Here is a 27,915-nt window from a genome sequence, read left to right as displayed (position 1 = left end):
GCCTCCAGCTTTGTTCTTTTGGCTTAGGATTGACTTGGCGATGCAGGCTCTTTTTTGGTTCCATATGAACTTTAAAGTAGTTTTTTCCAATTCTGTGAAGAAAGTCATTGGTAACTTGATGGGGATGGCATTGAATCTGTAAATTACCTTGGGAAGGATGGCCATTTTCATGATATTGATTCTTCCTACCCATGAGCATGGAATGTTCTTCCATTTGTTTGTATCCTCTTTTATTTCCTTGAGCAGTGGTTTGTAGTTCTCCTTGAAGAGGTCCTTCACATCCCTTGTAAGTTGGATTCCTAGGTATTTTATTCTCTTTGAAGCAATTGTGAATGGGAGTTCACTCATGATTTGGCTCTCTGTTTGTCTGTTATTGATGTATAAGAATGCTTGTGATTTTTGTACATTGATTTTGTATCCTGAGACTTTGCTGAAGTTGCTTATCAGCTTAAGGAGATTTTGGGCTGAGACAATGGGGTTTTCTAGATATACTATCATGTCATCTGCAAACAGGGACAATTTGACTTCCTCTTTTCCTAATTGAATACCCTTGATTTCCTTCTCTTGCCTAATTGCCCTGGCCAGAACTTCCAACACTATGTTGAATAGAAGTGGTGAGAGAGGGCATCCCTGTCTTGTGCCAGTTTTCAAAGGGAATGCTTCCAGTTTTTGCCCATTCAGTATGATATTGGCTGTGGGTTTGTCATAAATAGCTCTTATTATTTTGAGATACGTCCAATCAATACCTAATTTACTGAGAGTTTTTAGCATGAAGGGTTGTTGAATTTTGTCAAAGGCCTTTTCTGCATCTATTGAGATAATCATGTGGTTTTTGTCTTTGGTTCTGTTTATATGCTGGATTACATTTATTGATTTGCGTATATTGAACCAGCCTTGCATCCCAGGGATGAAGCCCACTTGATCATGGTGGATAAGCTTTTTGATGTGCTGCTGGATTCGGTTTGCCAGTATTTTATTGAGGATTTTTGCATCAATGTTCATCAAGGATATTGGTCTAAAATTCTCTTTTTTTGTTGTGTCTCTGCCAGGCTTTGGTATCAGGATGATGCTGGCCTCATAAAATGAGTTAGGGAGGATTCCCTCTTTTTCTATTGATTGGAATAGTTTCAGAAGGAATGGTACCAGCTCCTCCTTGTACCTCTGGTAGAATTCGGCTGTGAACCCATCTGGTCCTGGACTTTTTTTGGTTGGTAAGCTATTGATTATTGCCACAATTTCAGCTCCTGTTATTGGTCTATTCAGAGATTCAACTTCTTCCTGGTTTAGTCTTGGGAGGGTGTATGTGTTGAGGAATTTATCCATTTCTTCTAGATTTTCTAGTTTATTTGCGTAGAGGTGTTTGTAATATTCTCTGATGGTAGTTTGTATTTCTGTGGGATCGGTGGTGATATCCCCTTTATCATTTTTTATTGCATCTCTTTGATTCTTCTCTCTTTTTTTCTTTATTAATCTTGCTAGCGGTCTATCAATTTTGTTGATCCTTTCAAAAAACCAGCTCCTGGATTCATTGATTTTTTGAAGGGTTTTTTGTGTCTCTATTTCCTTCAGTTCTGCTCTGATTTTAGTTATTTCTGGCCTTCTGCTAGCTTTTGAATGTGTTTGCTCTTGCTTTTCTAGTTCTCTTAGTTGTGATGTTAGGGTGTCAATTTTGGATCTTTCCTGCTTTCTCTTGTGGGCATTTAGTGCTATAAATTTCCCTCTACACACTGCTTTGAATGCATCCCAGAGATTCTGGTATGTTGTGTCTTGGTTCTCGTTGGTCTCAAAGAACAACTTTATTTCTGCCTTCATTTCGTTATGTACCCAGTAGTCATTCAGGAGCAGGTTGTTCAGTTTCCACGTAGCTGAGCGGTTTTGAGTGAGATTCTTAATCCTGAGTTCTAGCTTGATTGCACTGTGATCTGAGAGATAGTTTGTTATAATTTCTGTTCTTTTACATTTATTGAGGAGAGCTTTACTTCCAAGTATATGGTCAATTTTGGAATAGGTGTGGTGTGGTGCTGAAAAAAATGTATATTCTGTTGATTTGGGGTGGAGAGTTCTGTAGATGTCTATTAGGTCCACTTGGTGCAGAGCTGAGTTCAATTCCTGGGTATCCTTGTTGACTTTCTGTTTCGTTGATCTGTCTAATGTTGACAGTGGGGTGTTAAAGTCTCCCATTATTAATGTGTGGGAGTCTAAGTCTCTTTGTAGGTCACTCAGGACTTGCTTTATGAATCTGGGTGCTCCTGTATTGGGTGCATATATATTTAGGATAGTTAGCTCTTCTTGTTGAATTAATCCCTTTACCATTATGTAATGGCCTTCTTTGTCTCTTTTGATCTTTGTTGGTTTAAAGTCTGTTTTATCAGAGACTAGGATTGCAACCCCTGCCTTTTTTTGTTTTCCATTTGCTTGGTAGATCTTCCTCCATCCTTTTATTTTGAGCCTATGTGTGTCTCTGCACGTGAGATGGGTTTCCTGAATACAGCACACTGATGGGTCTTGAGTCTTTATCCAATTTGCCAGTCTGTGTCTTTTAATTGGAGCATTTAGTCCATTTACATTTAAAGTTAATATTGTTATGTGTGAATCTGATCCTGTCATTATGATGTTAGCTGGTTATTTTGCTCGTTAGTTGATGAAGTCTCTTCCTAGTCTCGATGGTCTTTACATTTCAGTATGATTTTGCAGCGGCTGGTACCGGTTGTGCCTTTCCATGTTTAGCGCTTCCTTCAGGAGCTCTTTTAGGGCAGGCCTGGTGGTGACAAAATCTCTCAGCATTTGCTTGTCTGTAAAGGATTTTATTTCTCCTTCACTTATGAAGCTTAGTTTGGCAGGATATGAAATTCTGGGTTGAAAATTCTTTTCTTTAAGAATGTTGAATATTGGCCCCCACTCTCTTCTGGCTTGTAGGGTTTCTGCCGAGAGATCCGCTGTTAGTCTGATGGGCTTCCCTTTGATGGTAACCCGACCTTTCTCTCTGGCTGCCCTTAACATTTTTTCCTTCATTTCAACTTTGGTGAATCTGACAATTATGTGTCTTGGAGTTGCTCTTCTCGAGGAGTATCTTTGTGGTGTTCTCTGTATTTCCTGAATCTGAATGTTGGCCTGCCTTGCTAGATTGGGGAAGTTCTCCTGGATAATATCCTGCAGAGTGTTTTCCAACTTGTTTCCATTCTCCCCGTCACTTTCAGGTACACCAATCAGACGTAGATTTGGTCTTTTCACATAGTCCCATATTTCTTGGAGGCTTTGCTCGTTTCTTTTTATTCTTATTCTTTTTTCTCTAAACTTCCCTTCTCGCTTCATTTCATTCATTTCATCTTCCAGGGCTGATACCCTTTCTTCCATTTGATTGCATCGGCTCCTGAGGCTTCTGCATTCTTCACGTAGTTCTCGAGCCTTGGTTTTCAGCTCCATCAGCTCCTTTAAGCACTTCTCTGTATTGGTTATTCTAGTTATACATTCTTCTAAATTTTTTTCAAAGTTTTCAACTTCTTTGCCTTTGGTTTGAATATCCTCCCGTAGCTCGGAGTAATTTGATCATCTGAAGCCTTCTTCTCTCAGCTCGTCAAAGTCATTCTCCGTCCAGCTTTGTTCCGTTGCTGGTGAGGAACTGCGTTCCTTTGGAGGAGAGGTACTCTGCTTTTTAGAGTTTCCAGTTTTTCTGCTCTGTTTTTTCCCCATCTTTGTGGTTTTATCTACTTTTGGTCTTTGATGATGGTGATGACAGATAGGTTTTTGGTGTGGATGTCCTTTCTGTTAGTTTTCCTTCTAACAAACAGAACCCTCAGCTGCAGGTCTGTTGGAGTGCCTGGCAGGCCGTGTGAGGTGTCAGTCTGCCCCTGCTGGGGGGTGCCTCCCAGTTAGGCTGCTCGGGGGTCAGGGGTCAGGGACCCACTTGAGGAGGCAGTCAGCCCGTTCTCAGATCTCCAGTTGCGTGCTGGGAGAACCACTGCTCTCCTCAAAGCTGTCAGACAGGGACATTTAAGTCTGCAGAGGTTACTGCTGTCTTTTTGTTTGTCTCTGCCCTGCCCCCAGAGGTGGAGCCTACAGAGGCAGGCAGGCCTCCTTGAGCTGTGGTGGGCTCCACCCAGTTCAAGCTTCCAGGCTGCTTTGTTTACCTAAGCAAGCCTGGGCAATGGCGGGCGCCCCTCCCCCAGCCTCGCTGCCGACTTGCTGTTTGATCTCAGACTGCTGTGCTAGCAATCAGCGAGACTCTGTGGGCGTAGGACCCTCTGAGCCAGGTGTGGGCTATACTCTCCTGGGGCACCGTTTCCTAAGCCCGTCGGAAAAGCACAGTATTCGGGTGGGAGTGGCCCGATTTTCCAGGTGCCGTCTGTCACCCCTGGAAAGGGAACTCCCTGACCCCTTGCACTTCCCGAGTGAGGCAATGCCTCGCCCCCTGCTTCGGCTGGCGCACGGTGCACTCACCCACTGACCTGCGCCCACTGTCTGGCACTCCCTAGTGAGATGAACACCGTACCTCAGATGGAAATGCAGAAATCACCCGTCTTCTGCGTCGCTCGCGCTGGGAGCTGTAGACCGGAGCTGTTCCTATTCGGCCATCTTGGCTCCTCCCCAATTTTAACTTTTTATAATAGATTGTGTATATTTTAGAGTAGTAAACTATAAAATACACTAGTGTCTACACATATTCATTCATGACACACTTAACCTTTTCTTAATCTTTTTCAATATTTCTAGGCTATAAGACTTGCCTGCAAATTTTTTCAAATTGTCAAAAGTCCCCAAACCTTTTTCCAATATATTTATTGAAAAAATCTGCTTCTAAGTGGACCTGCATAGCCCAAACCCATGTTTTTCAAGGGTCGACCCTTCCCTCATGTTTTCCATCCTGTTTAGTGTGATACTGTAACCCTTGAATAACACCAGGGGATCCAGATGAAGTGCCACCAGTCATGCTGGAAGTGCTCCCAAGAAGCAAAGAAAAGTCATGACATTACAAGAAAAAGTTGAATTGCTTGATATGCAGCATATATTTTATTTTCTGTATATTGTGATATTTTGATATCTTTAAAAACCTTTCTGGCTAGAGACAGCCTGCCCACCCCCTCCACCCCCATCCTCCAGCCAATTCTTAGAGATAGCAAGTGCTCAGCCAGAAACATGCCTTTGATATGCAAACTAACCAATCCAAAGCCAGACCTCCTCTATCTGCCCCTTACACCCCAGGAAGCTATATTCCTCTTCCTTAATTGCCCCAGGACCAGACACCAGGCAACTAGGGTACAGCCCTACAGCTTAGAGGCCTGCTGAAATTATTCAAACTAGCCAATCCTTAACTATTCACCCTGTCCTGCCCTGCCCTGCCCTGCTTTTTCTGTGGAAATCCCAATAAAGGCAGTGGCCTAAAACTTCCTCCTTGCTCCTATCTCCTGCCTCCTGACCACTCTAATGTCTTTCCCAAGTGGCCTTGCCTAGTATCCTGGGCCTCTTGTCTCTAGCACCTGTGAATATAATAAACTTTGTTTTTTCCTTACCCTCTCCTCTGTCTACTCGTGGCAACATCTGACTGATCATCACAAAAGAACACAAGATAGCCATTATTATTGACACAAATATCTCCTATAAGCTTTTTTGGTTTTGTATAGGATGCTACACTGAGTCTGCTTAGCTGGTAAGAATCTGAGGCAATATGGCAAGCACCATGGTTTTGATTCTCTTCTAGATCAGTTAATTTTGTTGAATTTAGTTCCACAAACATTAGTTCATCCATTACTGTGTGCCTAACATTGTTGCAGGTATTGTAGGGAAAAGAAGCGAGTAAGACACAGTATCTGCCCTCAAAAAGCTAACAATTTTTATGAGAAGGCAAGTAGTGAAATAACTAGAGGAAATGTAGTATAATGGTTAAGGGGGTTTGGAATCAAGTCTACATTCCATCCCATCTCTACCATTTACTGGCCAAGTGACTATGGACAAATCACTTAAAATATGTGTCAATTGCCTCACAATTGTTAATTGAACTAATAACAGTACCTACTGAAAGGGTTAGAGAATTTAATAAAATAAGACCATGTAAAGTGATCAATGTAGTGCCTAGAATATAATAAGCACTCAATATACAGTGGCTGTATTATCCTTAATAGATCAATGTAAATGAATATCACATTATTCATAACAAATGAAGCTATTATGATCCTTCACGAGATGAATTCTATTTCAATTTAGTACTCGATAACAACCAAGAACAAAAAGATATGGAACAGATGACAAATTCTCTGGATGGCTGGAAAGGCAAATTCATAAATAGGAATTCTCAAAGGAAATTATAAAATATTTTGAACTGAACAACAACAACAAAAATATGCTAGTAACAGGAAAAAAAAAGTTTTAAGGCAGTCTCACTCTGTCACCCAGGCTGGAGGATGGGAGTGCAGTGGCAGGATGCGGGCTCACTACAACGTCCACCTCCCAGGTTCAAGTGATTCTCCTGCCTCAGCCTCCCAAGTAGGAGATTACAGGTGCCCGCCACCATGCCCAGTTTTTGGTGTTTTGTTTTTTGTTTTGTTTTGTTTTGTTTTGTTTTTTGTATTTTTTGTAGAGACGGGGTTTCACCATGTTGGCCAGGCTGGTCTTGAACTCCTGGCCTCAAGCAATCCACCCACCTCGGCCTCCCAAAGTGCTATGATTACAGGCATGAGCCACTGCACCCAGCCGGAAATTCTTATATTAGGCAAAAAGAATGGTCTCAAATTAGCAATCTAGGCTCCCACCTTAATTAAAAAAAAAAAAGAGCAAAATAAATCCAAGGCAAGCAGAAAAAATGAAATAATAAAGAGCAGAGATCAATGAAATGGAAAAGAAAAACAATAGAGAGGCAGGGCGCAGTGCCTCACGCCTGTAATCCCAGCACTTTGGGAGGCCAAGGCGGGGGCATCACTTGAGCCCAGGAGTTCAAGACCAGCCCGGGCAACATGGTGAAACCTTGTCTCTACAAAAAAAAATTCAAAAAATTAGCTGGGTGTAGTGGTGCAAGCCTGTAGTCCCAGCTACTTGGAAGGCTGAGGTGGGAGAATCACTTGAGCCCAGGAGGTCGAGGCTGCAGTGAGCCATGAGCATGCCACTGCACTCCAGCTTGGGCGACAGAGTGAGACCCTGTCTTGAAAAAAAAAAAAAAATCAATAAAACCAAAAGTTTGTCTTTGAAAAAAGTCAATACAATTTATAAACTTCTAGGTAGAATGACATGGATAAAAAGAGAGAAGGAAAAAAGTTAACAGTATCAGCAATGAAAGAAGATATTAGAACCCTAGCAATTAAAACTATAAAATAATACTCCAACCAACTCTATGCACATAAATTTGACAACTTAGATGAAATGGACATATTCTTCAAAAACCACAAACTCCAAAACTCACCCAAGATGAAAAAGACAACCTGAATAATCCTATTAAATAAATTGAATTCATAGTTAAAATCATCTGAATAAGAAATCTCCAGACTCAGATAGTTTCAGTGACCAATTCTACCAAATATTTATACAATCATGTTCAGAAAATAAAAGAGAAGGAAACATTTCTCATTTTGAGTTGAAGAGGGGAAAGAATAAACACATCAATCAATTAAACAGAATGGTCCATCACTACATTACCCAGATACCAAAACTAGAGGAGGTGGGTAGTGGGGAGGAAGGAGAGGAAGAGAAGAAAAAAATAGAGGAAAAAGAAGAATATGAGGGAAGAAGGAAGGAAGGAAGGAAGGAGGGAGGGAGGGAGGGAGGGAGGGAGGGAGGGAGGGAGGGAGGGAGGGAGGGAGGGAAGGAAGGAAGGAAGGAAGGAAGGAAGGAAGGAAGGAAGGAAGGAAGGAAGGAAGGAAGGAAGGAAGGAAGGGAGGAAGGGACGGACCAATATTCCTCATGAACAACAGACACAAAAATCCTCAGTAAAACAGTAGCAAATCTAAAGTAGCAGTATAGAAAGAATAATACTCGGCCAGGCACGGTGGCTCACACCTGTAATCCCAACACTTTGGGAGGCCGAGGTGGGGGGATCACGAGGTCAGGAGATCGAGACCATCCTGGCTAACAAGGTGAAACCCCATCTCTACCAAAAATAATAATAATAATAATACAAAATACAAAAATTAGCCGGGCATGGTGGTGGGTGCCTGTAGTCCCAGCTACTCTGGAGGCTGAGGCAGGAGAATGGTGTGAACCCGGGAGGCAGAGCTTGCAGTGAGCCGAGATTGTGCCACTGCACTCCAGCCTGGGCAACAGAGCGAGACTCCGTCTCAAAAAAAAGAAAGAATACTACTCTATGACCAAGTGTGTTTTCTCCTGGTAACACAAGGTTAGTTCAATATTTGAAATTCAATTAATATAATTCACCAAATCAGTGCTGAAAAGACTAAAAAAGACTAAAAAGTACGTGATCATATCAACTGATACAGAAAGGGTATTTTGTCAAAATTCAGTATCTATTCATGATAAAAATTATCATCAAACTAGGAATAGTAGGGAACTTCCTCAACCTGATAAAGGGCACCTAAAATTACTACGCCTAATCTAATACTTAATGGTGAAAGACTAAATGCTCCCCCCGACAACATTAGAAACACGACAAGGATGTCCACTCTCACCAATACTATTAGACTGGCAGCTTTAGCGAGGAAATCAGGCAACAAAAATAATAGAGATTGAAAAGGAAGAAGTAAAACTGTCCTTATTTGCAATGGACGTGATTATATGTATGGAAAATCCCAAGGAATCTACAAAAAAGCTCCTAAAAAATACATTAGTTTTTAAAGGTCACAGGATACGAAGTTAACACACAAAAATCAATCACTTCTACACAGTAGCAGTGTACAACTGAAAACCAAAATTTTTGAAAGAACCACTTAAAATGTTTCAAAAAACTGAAATGCTTAGGTATAAATCTAACAAAATATTTAAAGGATCCATATGTTGAGAATGGCAAAATGCTGATAAAATAAAAGAAGACCTAAATAAATGGAAAGGCATACCTTGTCCAAGGACTGAAAGGCTCAACATAGGAAAGATGTCAGTTCTCACCAAAACGATCTATAGAGTCAAAGCAATTCTGATCAAAATCCCAACAGGATATTTTATAGACAGACTGACTCTAAAATGTATATGGAAGGTCAAAGAAACAGGAATAGCTAAAATAATTCTGTAAAAGAAGCAGATAATGAAGGAGTCACATTGCCTGATTTTAAGGCTTACTACAAAGTTACAACAATCAAAACAATGCAGTATTGCCCAAGAATAGACACATCAATCAATGAAACATAATAGTCCAGAATTTGACCCACACAAATATAATAATTTGATTTTTGAAAAGAGTGTAAATGGGGTTGAAGCAATTGGACATTCATATGTAAAATAACAAACTTAACCTAAACCTCACAACTTATATAAAAGCTGTCATAAGTCTAAATAGAAAATATAAAACTATAAAAGTCTTAGAAGGAAATGTATGAAAAAATCTGTGATCTTCAGTTAAGCAAACAGTTCTTAGACATGACACCAAAAACACAATACATAAAAGAAAAAAATGATAAACTGACATTAATCAAAATGAAAAACTTTTGATCTGTGAAAGACACTTTAAGACAATGAAAAGACAAGCTATATAACATATAACATGGGATAAAATATTTGCAAATCACATATCCAACAAAGAACTTTTATCCAGAATATATAAAGAATCCTCAAATTCAACAATAAGAAAACACACGACCTAGCCAGGCACGGTGGCTCACGCCTGTAATCTCAGCACTTTGGGAGGCCGAGGCGGGCAGATCACAAAGTCAGGAGATCGAGACCATCCTGGCTAACACGATGAAACCCCGTCTCTACTAAAAATACAAAAAAAAAAAAAAAAAAATTAGCCGGGCGTGGTGGCGGGCGCCTTGTAGTCCCAGCTACTCCGGAGGCTGAGACAGGAGAATGGCGTGAACCCAGGAGGCGGAGCCGGCAGTGAGCCAAGATCGCACCTGGGTGGCAGAGCGAGATTCCCTCTCAAAAAAAAAAAAAAAAAAGAAAGAAAAAGAAAGGGCTAAAAAAAACGTGAACAGACACTTCACCAAAAGAAGTTGTTATAGAATATGTTGTTGTTTTCATGGCAAGTAAGCAGATAAAAATGTTCCCTACCATTAGAGAAATGCAAACTATAACAATAATAAGATGCCACTTCTCACCTGAATTGCTATAATAACAACAAAAAAACAAGACAATAGCAACGTGGAGAAACCGGAATTCTCATACACTATTGGTGGGAATGTAAATGTGAAAGTACTGATTTGGAAAACTATTTGATGGTATCTTATAAAGGTTTCTTTTTTATAAAAAAAAGAAAAAGAAAAAAACTTTTATAAGTTAAAAATACTAGTACTTACCCTACAACTCAATAATTCTGCTCCTGGCTCCCTACTAAGATGAAAACTTATGTTTACATGGAACCCTCTACAACAATGTTTACAGTAACTCTATTCATAATAGACAAAATCTGGAAGCAGTCCAGGTACCCTTCAATGGCTGAATGGATAAACAAACGGTGGTACCTACAGACCATGGAAAACCACTCAGAAATAAAAAGGAATAAACAATTGATACATGTATTGACTCAGATGAATCTCAAAGGCATTATGCTAAGTAAACAAAGCCACTCTCTAAAGGTTACATACTGCAAGGTTTCATTTGTATGACATTCTCCAAAGGACAAAACTACAGTGATGCAGAACTGGTCAGTGGTTGCCAGGGTTTAGAAATCTGGGTATCACACTAAAGGAAGAGTATGAGAAGTTTTTAGAAGTGATGGAGCAGTTCTAAACCCTGTCTGTGGTAGTAATTATAATAATCTATACATGTCTTAAAATTCATAGAACTTTATTCCCAAAAAAAACATTTTGGCTGTATGATAATTGAACAAAATTCAAACATGTATATGAGAAGCAAAACACTGAACTCTCCCAGTCTCAGCTTTCACACTCACGAAATAAGTGATCCAGGATTCTGAGCATTTTAAACAACATTTTTTGCCCTAGTTTTTTTCTTTACACTAAAAGTTTTAAACATACAGTAAAATATTTAAAAAATGAGCACCTCTGCACCTACCATACAGCTTTAATAAATTTGAATATATTGATTCGGTTGTCCTCTATGTACCCTTCCCGAACACAATTCATCTCCCCCAACCATCTACAAGGGGAATCTCTACTCTAAAGTAGTTGACTTCCTTGTTGCCCAAGTTTTTATACATTTATTATGTTTGTATGTATCCACAAATAACATATAGTGTTGTTTCATGTTTATACCCTTAAATAAAAGGTACATTGTATAGAGAAAGACTATTAGGCAAATTACATTTTTCACTTAACTTCTAATTATCCATGTTTATACATGTAGCTCTACTTCATCTGTTTTTCACTGCTGAATATTATTCACTTTTATGAATATACCACAAGGTAGTTACCCACTGTCATGTTGATGGACATCTGGATCTACTTTTTTCCTTCAGCCAGACACTGAGATTTACTTTCTGTGATTTGTATTACAAAAACAAAAGATCTGGCTGGGCACAGTGGCTCATGCCTGTAATCTCAGCACTTTGGGAGGCCAAGGCAGGCAGATCATTTGATGTCAGGAGTTCGAGACCAGCCTGGCCAACATGGTGAAATCCCATCTCCACTAAAAATACAAAAATTAGCTGGTCATGGTGGCATGCGTCTGTAATCCCAGCTACTCATGAGGTGGAGACTGAAGTGAGCCAAGATCATGCCACTGCTCTCCAGCCTGGGCACAAAGTGAGACTCCGTCTGAAAAAATAAAATAAAATAAAATCTATTTCTACCATCCCAGAGTCCAGAGTCCTTCCGCACTGACTTTCTGTTTCTATAAACCCTTGGATCTAAGAGTGTACATATTTTTTTCCCACTTTGTGAGGTCCTGTCGCGCAATCCTGTCTGTCTTGTGGCAGGGAGTGCAGTTAGGACCTTGCATTTCAGAATTCACATATAAGAAAGTAGGACGCTCACCCGTCCAAGATAGCTGAATAGGAACAGCTCCCGTCTACAGCTCCCAGCATGAGCAACGCAGAAGACCGGTGATTTCTGCATTTCCAACTGAGGTACCGGGTTCATCTCACTGGGGATTGTCGGACAGTGGGTGCAGCCCATGAAGCATGAGCCAAAGCAGGGCGGGGCATCGCCTCACCCGGGAAGCACAAGGGGTCAGGGAATTCCCTTTCCTAGCCAAGGGAAGACGTGACAGACGGTACATAGAGAATTGGGACACTCCCACCCTAATACTGTGCTTTTCCAATGGTCTTAGCAAATGGCACACCAGGAGATTATATCTCGCACCTGGCTTGGAGGGTCCCACACCCACAGAGCCTCGCTCACTGCTAGCACAGCAGTCTGAGATAGAACTGCAAGGCGGCAGCAAGGCTGGGGAAGGGGCGTCCACCATTGCTGAGGCTTCAGTAGGTAAACAAAGCAGGCAGGAAGCTCGAACTGGGTGGAGCCCACTGCAGCTGAAGGAGGCCTGCCTGCCTCTGTAGACTCCACCTCTGGGGGCAGGGCATAGCTGAACAAAAGGCAGCAGAAATTTCGGCAGACTTAAACGTCCCTGTCTGACAGCTTTAAAGAGAGTAGTGGTTCTCCCAGCATGGAGTTTGAGATCTGAGAACGGACAGACTGCTTCCTCAAGTGGGTCCCTGACCCCCGAGTAGCCTAACTAAGTGGCACCTCTCCGTAGGGGCCGACTGACACCTCATTCGGCCGGGTGCCCCTCTGAGAGGAAGGTTCCAGAGGAAGGATCAGGCAGGAACATCTGCTGTTCTGCAATATTTGCTGTTCTGCAGCCTCCACTGGTGATACCCAGGTGAACAGGTTCTGGAGTGGATGTCCAGCAAACTCCAACAGACCTGCAGCTGAGGGTCCTGACTGTTAGAAGGAAAACTAACAAACAGAAAGGACATCAACACCAAAACGCCATCTGTATGTCACCATCATCAAAGACCAAAGGTAGATAAAACCACAAAGATGGGGAGAAACCAGAGCAGAAAAGCTGAAAATTCCAAAAATCAGAGTGCCTCTCCTCCTCCAAAGGAACATAGCTCCTCGCTAGCAATGGAACAAAGCTGGACGGAGAATGACTCTGACAAGTTCAGAGCTGAAGGCTTCAGACGATCGGTAATAACAAACTTCTCCGAGCTAAAGCGGATGTTCGAACCCATCGCAAAGAAGCTAAAAACCTTGAAAAAAGATTAGACGAATGGCTAACTAGAATAAACAGTGTAGAGAAGACCTTAAATGACCTGATGGAGCTGAAAATCATGGCACAAGAACTAGGTGACACATGAACAAGCTTCAGTAGCTGATTCAATCAAGTGGAAGAAAGGTTATCAGTGATTAAAGATCAAATGAATGAAATGAAGCGAGAAGAGAAGTTTAGAGAAAAAAGAATAAAAAGAAACGAACAAAGCCTCCAAGAAATATGGGACTATGTGAAAAGACGAAATCTACGTCTGATTGGTGTACCTGAAAGTGATGGGGAGAATGGAGCCAAGTTGGAAAACACTCTGCAGGATGTTACCCAGGAGAACTTCCCCAATCTAGCAAGGCAGGCCAACATTCAAATTCAGGAAATACAGAGAACACCACAAAGATACTCCTCAAGAAGAGCAAATCCAAGACACATAATTGTCAGATTCACCAAAGTTGAAATGAAGGAAAAAATGTTAAGGGCAGCCAGAGAGAAAGGTAGGGTTATCCACAAAGGGAAGCCAATCAGACTAACAGCAGATCTCTCAGCAGAAACTCTACAAGCCAGAAGAGAGTGGGGGCTAATATTCAACATTCTTAAAGAAAAGAATTTTCAACTCAGAATTTCATATCCAGCCAAACTAAGCTTCATAAGTGAAGGAGAAATAAAATCCTTTACAGACAAGCAAATGCTGAGAGATTTTGTCACCACCAGGCCTGCCCTAAAAGAGCGCCTGAAAGAAACACTAAACATGGAAAGAAACAACCGGTACCAGCCACTGCAAAAACATGCCAAACTGTGAAGACCTTCGATGCTGGGAAGAAACTGCATCAACTAACAAGCAAAATAACCAGCAAACATCATAATGACAGGATGAAATTCACACATAACAATATTAACCTTAAATGTAAATGGGCCAAATGCTCCAATTAAAAGACACAGACTGGCAAATTGGATAAAGAGTGAAGACCCATCAGTGTGCTGTATTCAGCAGACCCATCTCTCGTGCAGAGACACACACAGGATCAAAATAAAGGGATGGAGGAAGATCTACCAAGCAAATGGAAAACAAAAGCAGGGGTTGCAATCCTAGTCTCTGATAAAACAGACTTTCAACCAACAAAGATCAAAAGAGACAAAGTAGGCCATTACATAATGGTAAAGGGATCAATTCAACAAGAAGAGCTAACTATCCTAAATATATATGCACCCAATACAGGAGCACCCAGATTCATAAAGCAAGTCCTGAGTGACCTACAAAGAGACTTAGACTCCCACACATTAATAATGGGAGACTTTAACACCCCACTGTCAACATTAGACAGATCAATGAGACAGAAAGTTAACAAGGATATCCAGGAATTAAACTCAGCTCTGCACCAAGCAGACCTAATAGACATCTATAAAACTCTCCACCCCAAATCAACAGAATATACATTCTTCTGAACACCACATCACACTTATTCCAAAATTGACCACATAGTTGGAAGTAAAGCACTCCTCAGCAAATGTAAAAGAAAAAAAATTATAACAAACTGTCTATCAGACCACAGTGCAATCAAACTCGAACTCAGGATTAAGAAACTCACTCAAAACCGCTCAACTACAGGGAAACTGAACAACTTGCTCCTGAATGACTACTGGGTACATAACGAAATGAAGGCAGAAATAAAGATGTTCTTTGAAACCAATGAGAACAAAGATATAACATACCAGAATCTCTGGGACACATTTGAAGCAGAGTGTAGAGCAAAATTTATAGCACTAAATGCCCACAAGAGAAAGCAGGAAAGATCTAAAATTGACACCTAAAATCACAATTAAAAGAACTAGAGAAGCAAGAGCAAACACATTCAAAAGCTAGCAGAAGGCAAGAAATAACTAAGTTCAGAGGAGAACTGAAGGAAATAGAGACACAAAACACCCTTCAAAAAATCAATGAATCCAAGAGCTGGCTTTCCAAAAAGATCAACAAAACTGATAGACCACTATCAAGCCTAATAAAGAAGAAAAGAGAGAAGAATCAAATAGACGCAATAAAAAATGATAAAGGGGATATCACCACAGATTCCACAGAAATACAAACTATCAGAGAATACTATAAAGACCTCTACACAAATAAACTAGAAAATCTAGAAGAAATGGATAAATTCCTGGACACATACACCCTCCCGAGAGTAAACCAGGAAGAAGTTGAATCCCTGAATATACCAATAACAGGCTCCGAAATTGAGGCAATAATTAATAGCCTATCAAACAAAAAAAGTCCAGGACCAGATGAATTCACAGCCGAATTCTACCAGAGGTACAAAGAGGAGCTATTCCAATCAATAGAAAAAGAGGGAATCCTCCCTAACTTATTTTATGAGGCCAGCATCATCCTGATACCAAAGCCTGGCAGAGACACAACAAAAAAAGAGAATTTTAGACCAATATCCCTGATGAACATCGATGCAAAAATCCTCAATAAAATACTGGCAAACCAAATCCAGCAACACATCAAAAAGCTCATCCATCACGATCAAGTTGGCTTCATCCCTGGGATGCAAGGCTGCTTCAACACACGCAAATCAATAAATGTAATCCAGCATATAAGCAGAACCAAAGACAAAAACCACATGATTATCTCAATAGATGCAGAAAAGGCCTTTGACAAAATTCAACAGCCCTTCATGCTAAAAATTCTCAATAAACTAGGTATTGATGGGATGTATCTCAAAATAATAAGAGCTACTTATGAGAAACCCACAGCCAATATCATACTGAATAAGCACGAACTGGAAGCATTCCCTTTGAAAACTGGCACAAGACAGGGATGCCCTCTCTCACCACTACTATTCAACATAGTGTTGGAAGCTCTGGCCAGGGCAATCAGGCAAGAGAAAGAAATAAAGCATATTCAATTAGGAAAAGAGGAAGTCAAATTGCCTCTGTTTGCAGATGACATGATTGTATATTTAGAAAACCCCATTGTCTCAGCCCAAAATCTCCTTAAGCTGATAAGCAACTTCAGCAAAGTCTCAGGATACAAAATCAATGTGCAAAAATCACAAGCATTCCTATACACCAATAACAGACAAACAGCCAAACCATGAGTGAACTCCCATTCACAATTGCTTCAAAGAGAATAAAATACCTAGGAATCCAACTTACAAGGGATATGAAGGACCTCTTCAAGGAGAACTACAAACCACTGCTCAATGAAATAAAAGAGGACACAAAAAAATGGAAGAACATTCCATGCTCATGGATAGGAAGAATCAGTATCATGAAAATGGCCATACTGCCCAAGGTAATTTATAGATTCAATGCCATCCCCATAAAGCTACCAATGATTTTCTTCACAGAATTGGAAAAAACTACTTTGAAGTTCATATGGAACCAAAGAAGAGCCTGCATTGCCAAGACAATCCTAAGCCAAAAGAACAAAGCTGGAGGCATCATGCTACCTGACTTCAAACTATACTACAAGGCTACAGTAACCAAAACAGCATGGTACTGGTACCAAAACAGAGATATAGACCAATGGAACAGAACAGAGCCCTCAGAAATAATACCACACATCTACAACCATCTGATCTCTGACAAACCTGACAAAAACAAGAAATGGGGAAAGGATTCCCTATTTAATAAATGGTGCTGGGAAAACTAGCTAGCCATATGTAGAAAGCTGAAACTGGATCCCTTCCTTACACCTTATGCAAAAATTAATTCAAGATGGATTAAAGACTTAAATGTTAGACCTGAAACCATAAAAACCCTAGAAGAAAACCTAGGCAATACCATTCAGGACATAGGCATGGGCAAAGACTTCATGACTAAAACACCAAAAGCAATGGCAACAAAAGCCAGAATTGACAAATGGGATCTAATTAAACTAAAGAAACCAACATCAGAGTGAACAGGCAACCTACAGAATGGGAGAAAATTTTTACAATCTACCCATCTGACAAAGGGCTAATATTCAGAATTTACAAAGAAATTAAACAAATTTACAAGAAAAAATCAAACAACCCCATCAAAAAGTGTGCAAAGGATATGAACAGACACTTCTCAAAAGAAGACATTTATGCAGCCAACAGGCACATGAAAAAATGCTCATCATCACTGGTCATCAGAGAAATGCAAATCAAAACCACAATGAGATACTCACACCAGTTAGAATGGCGATCATTAAAAAGTCAGGAAACAACAGGTGCTAGAAAGGATGTGGAGAAATAGGAACACTTTTACACTGTTGTTGGGACTGTAAACTAGTTCAACCATTGTGGAAGACAGTGTGGCGATTCCTCAAGGATCTAGAACTAGAAATACCATTTGACCCAGCCATCCCATTACTGGGTATATACCCAAAGGATTATAAAACATGCTGCTATAAAGACACATGCACATGTATGTTTATTGTGGCACTATTCACAACAGCAAAAACTTGGAACCAACCCCAAATGTCCATCAATGATAGACTGGATTAAGAAAATGTGGCACATATATACCATGGAATACTATGCCACCATAAAAAATGATGAGTTCATGTCCTTTGTAGGGACATGGATGAAGCTGGAAACCATCATTCTCAGCAAACTATTGCAAGGACAGAAAACCAAACACTGCATGTTCTCACTCACAGGTGAGAACTGAACAATGAGAACACTTGGACACAGGATGGGGAACATCACACGCCGGGGCCTGTCGTGGGGTGGGAGGCTAGGGGAGGGATAGCATTAGGAGATATACCTAATGTAAATGACAAGTTAATGGGTGCAGCACACCAACATGGCACATGTATACATATGTAACAAACCTGCATGTTGTGTACATGTACCCTATAACTTAAAGTATAATAAAAAACAAAAATAAATAAAAATAAAGAAAGTAGGACAACTGCTGAGACTAAGCGGAAGCTATACAAGTATTCTATGTACTGCACTGTTCACTTTTCCATATGTTTAAAAATTTCCAGGCCAGGTGTGGTGGCCCACGCCTGTAATCCCAGCACTTTGGGAGGCCGAGACGGGTGGATCACAAAGTCAGGAGATCAAGACCATCCTGGTTAATATGGTGAAACCCCACTTCTACTAAAAAAAAATAAATACAAAAAATTAGCCGAGTGTGGTGGCATGCACCTGAAGTCCCAGCTACTCAGGAGGCTGAGGCAGGAGAATTGCTGGAACCCAGGAGGCGGAGGTTGCAGTGAGCCAAGATTGTGCCACTACACTCTAGCCTGGGCAACAGAGCAAGACTCCGCTCAAAAAAAAAAAATTCAGACTAAAAGAACATAAAAAACAAGCAAGTAAAGAAAAAAAAAAGATAAGTAGAACAGGGAGGCTTGGCTGGCTTTGCCTGTGGACACAAAGATAATTCCCTGGTTGCAGCTGGTGGTTTCCCACTTCCTTGTTCTGAACCAAATGGGGCTACACAACCAGAGAGACTGCAGAATTTCTTTTTTCCCTGTGAAATTCAGGAAGTTGGCAAATGCCCCTATCTGGAAGGTACTCAACTGGTAAAAGAGGCTACTTATCTAAAGGCAATTTTCATTCTGAAATTTTACTTATCTGAATGAAAGCAATTTTCTTTTCTTGAGACCCAAATTCTAACAGTGAGTACACAGATGACAAAGTGTCAAGACAAGGATAATGCTATACGCTACTACTAACAATTATTGAGTACCTGGTATATGTTAGATTTCATGCTAAGAAATTTACATGGGTCATGTCATCTAATCATTGTTACTCAGGAGGGTGGTTACTATTAATAGCATTCTTTTACAAATGAGGAAATGGAAGCTAAGACTTTAATCTTTGCTCAGGATCACAGAGCTAAGAATTAAGCAGAACTGCAACTATAATTCCACTGTACTATTCAAGATCCCTTCAAAACATGTCTATCCGATAAATCAAATGCTGAATTGAACAGAACAGTGTTTAAATACATTATATTATATTCATCCAAACAATGGAATACTATGTAGCCATCAGAAATCATGTTAAGAATACTTAATTAGATGGGTAAACAATCATGCTATATTTTAAATATTACAAAGTATCATATGTAGAATGATCTTTATTTTGTTTCTAAAAATGGTGGCTCACGCCTGTAATCCCAGCACTTTGGGAGGCTGAGGCGGGTGGATCATGAGGTCAGGAGTTCAAGACCAGCCTGACCAATATGGTGAAACCCTGTCTCTACTAAAAATACAAAAATTAGCCGGGTCTGGTGGCAGTGCCTGTAATCTCAGCTACTCGGGAAGCTGAGGCAGGAGAATCGCTTGAACCTGGGTGGCAGAGGTTGCAGTGAGCCGAAATCTATACCTACAGAAAACTGAGAAGAAATTATACCAACATATTAACAGGAATTATCAGTTATTATTATTGTATTCTTTATTGCTTTCTATAATATTTTATTTCTTTTCCTTACAATTAGCATGGATTACTTTTATAATGAGAAAGAAACAGTTCTGCTTCTTCATTACCAACTGCACAGCTCCTATCTAACTTGCCCAAATCTTATCTATTATGCCGTACTGCTTTCCCCCTCCCCGCTTTGGAATTGCTTTTGACCAATATATAGCACAGTAGATTCTTCACTTGGATAAAGAAAAAAGAGGCCCAAAATAATCAGTCCTCATTCCTCTGCTGAGTACTGCTTTCCATGTTTCCGCAGATGAGAAAAGTTATCTGAATCTTTAGCCTTTCTTTTACCCAATGATGACATACATCTAAACACATGCTTAAAGCCTAGGAGAAGGAAAAAAAATAAAAGCAGTCCCTGCTCTAGGAACTTTCAAAGAGAACTTCTGGGAGACTTGGAGAAGATAAAACTGAGTATATGTAAAGGTAGGCAGCTTCTATTTTATGTTGAATGGGAAGAGAGACCTGTGAACAACCCGAAAGCATCTTCCCTCTTCTAAGAAGTAAGGGAATAATACACATAAACCGAAGGCAGAACCTGACAATAAGGTGGCTCCTAGGAAAGCAGATACCTGAGCAGCATTCTGAATAAAAAAGAGAAACTGGTCTCCCTGAATTGCTCTTTACTTACTGTGGTTTCCTCTTTCCCCTTTATTTCATTCCTTCCTCAAACATCTATTCACAATAATTTAATCAGATAATGTAATATTTTTCCCCCAAAGCCTTGTCTTCTAATAAATCATCTTTGTTCTGCAAAAAAAAAAAAAAAAAAAAATCTGCAGCATTTATAAGCAGAGCCTTCTCTCCTTTGCCAATAACTGAGTCTTAATAAGGCTGCTCAGGTCAAAAACAACCTCTCAACTATCTTTTTCAGTGATGAGTCCAACGCTAAGCCAAAAAGCAGCCACCTCCGAGGCAAAGGTGCCAAAAGACTGTCCCTTTTTAACTGCATATGACCCCAAACTAAGTCTCAGTTTAGAATCCCTCAGGCTCCAGAGCAGCTGACCAGATGAGCACTGGGAAAGGGGGTACTGAGATGCTAAAATCATTCCAAGACATTTAAACTCAACAGGTTCAAACTGAGTCTATCTCATGACCTCAGAGCAGTCCTAGAGATCTGAGGTCTGAATTTCTCCCTGGGGAAAGTCATGCTGTTTAAAAATCTGAGAGTATCATAAATGAAATCTAGAAAAAGAAAGGGCCATGGGGATACTGCACTGTCATAATATCATGTGGCCCAAAGGCCAACAGGATATCAGTTTTGCAATGCCAAGATCACGTGTCAGGCTGTCCCAGTTCCGCATGCCTACCCCCACGCTTCCCTCATCTACTTTGGCTCACACGCAGCCTACAGTCCTCTCTCCATCCAGCAACGCACCTCCTGCTCTCTGCAGCACAGATGAAATTTCATCTCATCCCCTTCAAAAGCTTCTTTAGACTGAGTCAGCAGATATGACCAAATAATCCTACTTGCATCACAGATCCACTCCTTTCCTGGCACACATGAAGATGAGCAACTTTAGGGTTTCAGTGGGGAGCAGAGGGGTACTGTACACTTTCTGGAGCAGAGGGATGTGTGTCAGCGCTCTGCTATGCACTTTTCTTACCCAAGGCGGGGTGAGGGAAGAGTTTCCTGCCATTTAAACCATACCACTCATGACTCACTCCATGAGTTCCCCCACCCTTGCTACATACACACGGATAACCACGCACATTAAGTGCTGGGTGTCCAGAATACAGCTAAACCGTCTGATTACAACCCAAAGCCTGGGAAACCTTAATCTCTGTTCCCTTTTCCTTCATGTATTCCTTCAAGATATGCCAACTCAGAGGTCGAGGCTGCAGTGAGCCATGATCACGCCACTGCACTCCAGCCTGGGCAACAGAGTGAGACAGTTTCAAAAACAACAACAACAACAAACAAGAGAGCCCAACTCAGAGAAAGTCTCAAAAGGCTAGTTTCTCTAAGAGGCTCCTAGCCTATTGTGAAATTCTTGAGCCCAGGTCTCTAGCTGATAAGGAAGAATCTTAGGCTGGAGGCTGTATAAACAGTTGACTCAGACTGATGAACACTCTTTTATTGAGTAAGTGTGCTGTGATTAATAACTAAAAAGCTAGGATCTTCTAGTCCTGGGAAGAGCTCAGATCAACTACCAGAAGCATCACTAGTCACCATTTGTACTACAAGCAAAAAGAAATGACTGGTTAGCTTTTGTTTCTGATATGAACACTTCTGACAGCTGCAGAGGTTTCTCAAGCCTCTAGAGAAGTAGAAAAGCCCTGCTCTGATCCTTATGTCAAAGAATGTGAATGTGAACTCTTGTGTATCTCCATCTGTAAAGATCGTAAGATGACATCACTAGGATGAATTGTAGCTTACCAAGATCTCACCATCCCCATTATGGTATTCCCCTTAAATACTCAAATGTCTTCCACTGCCTTCTAGCTTATTAACAGAGTCACTGTCCTACTGTACATATGTAATTTCTTCCTCTCTCTCTCTGCCTATGCTAGAGCTAATTCCTCTAAACTCAGGGTCAGCAAAATATGGTCCTTCTTTTTTATATATATATATAACATTTATATATATAAATATATATAACACATTTATATATATAAATATATAACACATTTATATATATAAATATATAACACATTTATATATATATAAATTTATATATAAATATATATAAATTTATATATATAAATATTATATAACATTTATATATAAAAATATTATATAACATTTATATATAAATATATAACATTTATATATATAACATTTATATATAAATATATAACATTTATATATATAACATTTATATATAAATATATAACATTTATATATAAATATATAACATTTATATATAACATTTATATATAAATTATATATAACTTTATATATAAATTATATATACATTTATTTATAAATATATAAATGTATATATAAATATATATTATATATATAAATGTATATATAAAAATATATACATTTATATATATACATAAAATTTTTTCCAACTTAACTCCTTTTAAGTGTACAGTTCAGTGCCATTAAGTACATTCACACTGTTGTGTAACCATGACTGCCAGCTATCTCCAGAACTTTTTCATCTGGTCCTCCTGTTCATGTAAATAAAGTTTTATTTGAACACAACCACACTAATTTGTTTGCATTTTTCTGTGATGCTTTCATGCTCCAACAACAGTTAAATAGTTAAAACACAGAGATCATATGGCTTGCAAAGTCTAAAATATTTACTCTCTGGCCCTTTACAGGAAATGGTTGCCAATCTCTGCTCTAATCCAAAATATACACTGGATTTCTACTTTCAAATAGCACTTGGCTAGCAGTCACTAACATAGCCTCTCTCAATTTCCCACTCAAATACCTATGAAGATATAGAAAAAGATAAAATTCCCCAAACACTGGAAACTTAGACTGATGGCAAACTTATTACCAGGATCTGGGAGAAATCTCCATTAACAATAAGCCTAATGCTGAAATGAGAAAAAACAATCTGGCCAATTCATGCAGCAGCCCACAGAAACCTAAAAGAAGATAGGAAACGTTGAGTCCTTCCACAACTGTCAGCCTCATGGCTTAGAAGCCAAGAGTTCATCTAGAAACTGGCAAACTGGACATCCATTTGGACTATGTGGTTACTACTTGCAGAGGAAATCAGCAATTCTCAAAACTGGTCTACATTCACACGGAGACTCTAATTCCCCAAAATCAAAAGGGCAGAAGTGGCAGAATTGGTGCTGGAACACTGTGTGCTAGGAGTGGGAGCCCTCACAAGTAACACTCAGGTAGTAACACATGTGGGAGGCTGTACTGTTTCGCATAGCTTATCTGGTTCAGAGCATCTGAGAACATTGTAGTAGGGGTAGACAATTCCATATGGGTCCAGCAGAACCCACTAGATGAGTAGCTGACAGACACTGTGAAACGGGTTAAAAGCTATGTGTATCAACCTGCCTGCCAACAGTGGAGCTGAAAAGGGTTCTAACCAATATGAAAGAGAATCTGAGCTTGAGGAGAGTCAAAGGCAATCTATATACCCTGTATTTGATGAAAGACAGATCCTTTTTTGAATATTCATAAACCATACAAAAAACCTGACCAGGCATGGTGGCTCATGCCTGTATTCCCAACACTGGGAAGCCAAGGTGGGAGTATCACTTGAGGCCAGGAGTTCAAGACTGGGCAACACCACAAAACCATATATATATATATATATATATATATATATATTTTTTTTTTTTTTTTTTTTTTTTAATTAGCCAAGCATGGTGGTGTTTTCCTGTAGTCCCAGCTATTTTGGAGTCAGAGGTGAGAGGAACACTTGAGCCCAGAAGTTTGAGGATTCCATGAGCTATGAACATGCCACTGCACTCCAGCCTGGGCAACAGAGCAAGATGTTGCTTTACAAAAAAAAAAAATAGTTCATATGAAAACCTCTGGCAGCACAAGGGAAATGCATATCACTCTGACAACTCAGAGGAAACAAAAATGTCTTAATTTTGTGTATAAACCAGAAGAAATATCTTAGAAAACTGTTTACATCCTCAATAGAATGAAAGAAAACATGGACTCTATAAAACAGGTATAGAAAGCCACTAGAATAAAACATTAAGAAGGAAAGACAAGCTAGGGTAAGTAGCTCAACAGAGCTAGAAAGAAATACAGAGAAATTAACATTGTAACAAAAATAAATAAATTTCACACTGGAGACAGCAGAGAGCAAAATCAATCAAATTAATAGTATGGAAGCCAAATATGAGGCTCTCCCAAGCATGCAAAGGAAAAGGAAAATTTATCTTAGAAAACTAACAAAGATTGATATTAGGAAATCTATAATATAATATACCAAATGGGGAGATCAAAGTAGAAAACACAAATGAACCTCTTAATAGATTCCTAGAAAACATCAGCTAAACTGAACAACTATTCTTTTTTTTTTTTATGAGACAGAATCTGACTCTGTCAACCAGGCTGAGTGCAGTGGCACAATCTCGGCTCACTGCAACCTCCACCTCCTGGGTTCAAGCGATTCTCCTCCCACAGCCTCTTGAGTAGCTAGGATTACAGGCATGCACCACCATGTCTATATATATATATATATGGAGAGAGAGAGAGAGAGAGACTATATATATATATTTTATATATATAGTCTCTCTCTATATATATAGACTAAATATATTATATATATAGTCTCTCTCTATATATATAGACTAAATACATTATATATATATATAGTCTCTCTATATATAGACTAAATATATTTTTTATATATAGTATTTTTAGTAGAGATGGGATTTCACCATGTTGGCCAAGCTGGTCTCGAACTCCTGATGTCAAGTGATCCTTCTGCCTCAGCCTCCTGAAGTGCTGGGATTACAGGCGTGAGCCACCACACCTGGCCAACTATTCTTGATTTTTGTAAGGACTTGATAATTTAAGAATAAGGTAATTCCCTAATATTATAAAAAACATCTAACTTAAACCAATAGCCAACATCAGAGCCAACTAATATGAACCACTAGAAACATTTCTATTAAGTGAATCACTAGAAACATTTCCATTAAAATCAAAAGCAAGACAAGGACTCCTGCTAGTACTGCTATTACTTAACATTATCCCAAAAGATCTAGCCAATACAATCAGGTTTGAAAGCAAAACAGCAGTTTTGTTCTTTAAAAGGAAATAAAGTTATCATATGGGAGCTGATGTGATTAATTTCAAAAATAATCCAAGAGAAGCAACTGAAAAACTATTAGAAATAAGAATTAAGCATAGACACACAAAATCAAAAATTTTCCTACCTACCAGTAATAACTAGTTTGAAAATATAATAAATATCATAAACTATCAACTATCCAGGGATGATCTTGATGAGAAATATATGAGATACACACACATGCATGTGACCAACTAAGGAAGATAAAAGAAAATTAATAGATTAACATATCATGTCTTTTCCTGGATGACAGACTTAGTGTTGTGATGATGTCAATGAAATTTTAGGTTTAAAGTAATTCCAATCAAAATCCTGGTAGGTCTCAAAAAATGGTTGAGACTAGCTAAGAAAAAAGTGTGGGTAATGTGCTAGGCTGCAGAGAAAGCAAAGGAAATCTGGTTTACCAGCTGTTGCAAATATAAGGGTATGAAACTGATGGAAAACCCAAGAGAGAGATCAATGAATAATACAAGCTGAAAAAATAAATCCTAGCATATATAAGAATTTATGTATGATAAAAGTATAATAGCAATAATCATAGGAAAATAGTTATTTGATGAATGGTGCTCAAATAAATGACTCTCTAGGGGAAAATATAAGCTATACTCTACTTCATACTAGTCACAAAATGAATTTTTGATGGGCTGACAAGTTAAATATTTTTAAAACTATTTTAAAACTGGATTGTTTATCTAACCTTAGAATGGGAAATGTCTTTTCAAGTGTAAAAGCAATGGAAGAAATTACCATGATCTGAAGGGGGTTTAGAAATCAATCAATTTAACCAATAAAAATGTAAACCAAATCTATTATCAAAAGCATCATTAAAAAGTTAGAAGACAATCTGGGGAAAACATTTACTGCAAAAGTGATAAAGGATTAACACTCTTTATATATGTAAAACTCATACAAATCAACAAGGGAAACACCTGTACATCAAAACTCAGCGGAGACCATGAGTTGACAATCTACAGAATAAAATATGTAAATAGCTAATAGATATAAGTAACAACCATATTATGTATATGTTCCAAATTACCTATAATGATATTTGAAAGAAAAAACAACTGACGCAAAAGACAAGGGAAAAAGAAAAGAGAAGCCACCAGTGAGATGTGAGATATGTTGGGGGAACTGGGGGGTGAGGGGGAGGTCCGGTTACACTGCAACACAGTCCTTTATCCTATCCCTGAGGTTTTCAAAAGGAAATCTTATTTGTTAATAACTGGTGAGGCAGGCTAGTTCATATTTTGGGACTGGGTAGGTTCCCTAAGGTGAATGAGACATGTAACGTTTTTCCAAGTTAGTAGCAGGATAGTAAGTGCGAAACCATCTCTAAGGATATGTTGGTCTTATTCAAACCGAAGTGAGGAAACGAATTCTGTGGCTTGGATGTCAACGGCACCGGTAGATAGCTCTTCAGGAAAGTACCATTCACATCAGCCAAATGAGTCAAAAGAAAATGGCTCAGATTCAAAGAGATATAGAACAGCACTGCATGTGCAGACACAATACAACAAACAACTCTGACGCTGCTATGTAAGCATTCACAAAGAAGAGGAGCCAAGAACAGGAAGGATAAGAGGCCTTCAGAGGCAGAAGGCTGCCAGGCTGGAATTCTAGGAGTTGGAGATAGTAGAGATCAAAAGAACACAATGCCCAAGGTTGCTGTGGTAGTGGGCCAGGTAGAAACCCCTTCTAATTTTGGCTCCACACCCTGGATGCATGCTTTCCACTGAGGCAGCCTTTCCAGCAGCAGGCTACAGCAGCAGGACTTAGCAAGTCACATGTCAACTGAGGTACATATAAATGAAGCATTCCAGGACCCAGACATAACACTGTGGTACTATCATTCCCTCTTGTCAAGTGTACCATGGGAACCATGTGGAGAATCCTGTCCCTTCTCCACCCCAATGGGAGTTGCCAGCCTTTGCCAAGCACAGGACATGCAGCCTGCTGCACACGTCATACCCCTTTCCTATAGTGGCTGGGCGTGCCTCCAGGAAGAACATGCTGGCCCCTGGTTAGCTGGGAAGCTGGTAAACTCATGTGTGGCTGGCACAGCAAAGGGCCCATAGAGAAAGCAAGAGAGATAGGTATACAATGCTAGTCAACAAACCCAAAGAACACACGGGCATAAAGATCACAACAGAGCTCATCCATGTATACTGAGACATAGGGAATTTTAAATAAGATGCTTTCATACTTTTAACAATTTAAACAACAATGGGATAGTAGAAAATATTCGCTTCAGCAACACAAGGTCATGATTAGCAGCATGGGCTCTGGAGTGAGAGAAACTATGGATCAAATCCTGCATGTACCACATGCAAGCCACATCCAGTCATGTAAACTTTCTGAGCCTCAGTTCTCTTGACCAAACTACTATTAATAGTACCAGTACTACTATTAGTACTTCCCACACAGTTTTGTTAGAAGGATTAAATAAAATAATCAATGTTAAGTGTTTCCCACCATGCCTAGGCACACAGTAAACCTGATTATGTTAT

At 39.5% G+C, this 27,915-nt stretch overlaps 1 protein-coding gene across 10 annotated transcripts in view; it reads right to left on the bottom strand.

Annotated features, from left to right (window-relative positions):
- Positions 1–27,915, bottom strand: part of TMEM164 (transmembrane protein 164) — a 182,069-nt gene that overhangs the window by 76,550 nt on the left and 77,604 nt on the right. The window contains exon 1 of one of the 10 annotated variants that reach the window (XM_063660282.1): positions 4,490–4,596. The exons of the other annotated variants lie outside the window; for them this stretch is intronic. The gene's annotated coding sequence lies outside the window, so the exon portion shown is untranslated. Of the gene's footprint in view, positions 1–4,489; positions 4,597–27,915 lie in introns of those variants that run through there. 10 annotated transcript variants of the gene reach the window in all.

The sequence above is a fragment of the Pongo pygmaeus genome, chromosome X (assembly GCF_028885625.2).
Source record: "Pongo pygmaeus isolate AG05252 chromosome X, NHGRI_mPonPyg2-v2.0_pri, whole genome shotgun sequence".
In the NCBI taxonomy this organism is placed as follows: domain Eukaryota; kingdom Metazoa; phylum Chordata; class Mammalia; order Primates; family Hominidae; genus Pongo; species Pongo pygmaeus.
Note: the sequence above shows the minus strand (reverse complement) of the source record. Positions and strands in the feature narration are given on the sequence as shown.